Source organism: Phalaenopsis equestris, unplaced genomic scaffold (assembly GCF_001263595.1).
Source record: "Phalaenopsis equestris unplaced genomic scaffold, ASM126359v1 Scaffold000750, whole genome shotgun sequence".
Lineage (NCBI taxonomy): Eukaryota > Viridiplantae > Streptophyta > Magnoliopsida > Asparagales > Orchidaceae > Phalaenopsis > Phalaenopsis equestris.
This window is the reverse complement of record NW_018165190.1, coordinates 551096-554052: the sequence shown is the minus strand read 5'-3', so window position 1 is coordinate 554052 and position 2957 is coordinate 551096.

Here is a 2957-nt window from a genome sequence, read left to right as displayed (position 1 = left end):
TTTGTGTAGAAAAACAGGGGGGCGGAGCCATTTTGCTGGATCGGCTGGTTGGCTCCTATCATGATCCAAACCCAATCTATAGGACTCTGGCTATACATAAACAACTCAAGTTTTTTCTTAAGAAGTTTTAAGAAAACCTAGGTTAGTTTGAATGGCTTATTAGCCCCTTAATATAGAAATGATCCCCTATTTATGGACTAGAGGGTATGAAATGTACAATTTTCTGTCTGCCCTTATTTGGAATAAGGGCCCTAACGAGGTATTTTGATCATAAATAACTACATGAATAAAATAATAAATAAATAAAATAAAAAAAGTTGTTTATGTCTCAAAAATAATGTCTTTTATGTCTTATTATAGTGCTCACGGTGAATAAAAGGGCATTTACACACTTACCACACATTTCTAATATATTTTCCTATCTAAAACCTAAACATTCATATTTGCATGTATAACACTCAAATATTTAAGGTTGCATAAAAAGTATCATTATCAGTGTAATTTAAACATGAAATCCATAGTTTCATACATAGCTTATAAATGTAAATATCAATATTGGTTTTTTCATATGTAAACTCATAAAAAATGTCTGGTATGTAGCAATTTTACTAAAAAAAATTAAAAAAAAAACTATTAGAAGTTGATATTTTTGCCAATGACAACGGTTATAAAAAGGCTGCTAAAGTCTTACAAAAATCTTTTAGTTTAAAATTGCAATGTTACTAGCCTATATTGAGATTTAATCATTGCTAGCTTTGCAATGGTTAAAATTATTGCAATAATTTTATTTTGCATCCATTTAAATTGTCACATGTTGAATCCTGGATTGTCTTTCAAAACTACATGTTTCAAGAGTTAGAGTAGGGAGTGGCAGATGGAGAGAAGAAAAGTGCTAAGAAATTCTCAGACAGAGGTCGGGAAAAAGTCTGCAAACTGGGGTCCCATTATTTGTCATTTTGCCCCCGATTTAGAGGGTTGTATTCATACAATTACAGAAAGAAGAAACAATTATGAAAATCACACTTAATGCAACCAATGTGTTCATTTAATAAAAAAATGGTATTACAATTTAAATTTGAATATTGTGATAACCAGCTGGTTGACAAGTTTGAGTTCAGTCAACAGAGGCAACCGGTCCACTGACTTATACTTTAATAGTTTGCCAACTATCCTAGTTATATTAAAATATTTGTTATTGTTGTACCTTGACTCAATAACTAATTTCCTATATACCACAACAATTCAATTAGTGATGAATATTTTTTTCTTAAATTGATTATTCAAAAGGATTTTTAAAGTTGGGGAAGTTACTTTTTAAATTGTTCCAATTAATTATAATGTTTTATTACTTACTAAGCTAATTAATGTTCCCTATATTTTAGTAGTTATTCCAATTAAATTTTAGGTGGTTCTTACAACCAGGATTATAAGTATTTGCATAAGGATTATTGGTTTTTTCACTTATTATATTCATTTACTTCACTGACAAGGATCACCAATTGAATTCAAACTTAGGTGTTCTAATCTCTGTAAAATAACAACTACCTATGAAGTTGTGATAGCCGAACATCAGTTTTATGCACACTTGAAATCTTCCTTGAGTGGACACTCTTTAAAGGCCATTAAAATTTATTTAATGTCATTTATTCTATCAATACATAGGCCTCTTCAAATAATTTTTAAATTTAATGACACCCCGAGATGTAGCATTTATTATGGACCACATGTAGCGCATGTTATGGACCGTAAAGATCCTAACAGCTTGTTATAGAAAGCTTAGATAATTAGTCAATTGGGTTGGGAAAGGTATGAGCACTTCCTCATTATATCCTTAAACCTCTCCCATGATTCATTTATGAAATTATTGTCTAAAACATTGAAAGCGGTGATTATATTTGAAAGTTAAATAGTTTTTGTTGGTAGAAACTATATGACTAAGAGATTTTGAACTAAATTATTTTAAGTGCTAATAGTTTTTGGAGAGAATGAATTGAACCACAAATTTACCTAATATCTCAAATTAAATAGATATAACATATGCTTAGTAACATTGTTAGAGAAAAAATTATTCTTAAATTTTGCATGGATTTTTAAGAAACTAATACTATACAAATTTGATTCTCTTAGAAACAAATGCCTAAACTGAGATTTTGAACCATTTAGATGATGGTGGTACATAGTTAAAATCCATTAGCTTGAGTTGTATGTCAATTTATGCTCTAGTGTAACCTATCTATTAAATAACTGGCAAAACTTTTAGGTTATCTAAGTTGGTTATTCTCTACTACTATGTTTATCATGCATTTTTGGTATTTTTTAGTCATTTTAAGTTTTATAATTTTTTTATTTATTTTCAGGGTCATATTGTACTAACCTAGTAGGTTTAACCATACAAATAAAGTAGTGACACTAATACTTTTATAAGTATAGTAATAAACAATAATAGTCAATATTGCTAAACAAGATACAAAAAAAAAAATTATATAGAATTATTGAGCTAAGTTATTGACTAAAATTATAAAATAAAGTGGAGTTACACTCTAGTGTTGTCACTCTAGAACTATACTATTGTGGTCCTATAATACAAAAAGTACATATTATAGAAGTTTAAGTACAATAGAATGCTAAATAAAAATTAAGCACTGCATAACACATTAATTATGCTATAAAAAGATAAACTACCAAATATAATAAAAATGCAAGATAATAAAATGATTGAATTAGAAATAGATTAGTTCAACTGAAATTAACTTTCTTACTTAAATTTATGTATAGATCCCTAACAACAATAAAAAAAAAGTTAACCATCCATACACGATACACAAAATAAACATATTAATCTAGTACTATACATTAGATATCCTAAAGTTAAAATATATGAAAATTTTAATGAGATCACAAACCACTAGCTCAACATTGCCCTGATAATATTCAATATTTTTTTTAGAAAATTTTTT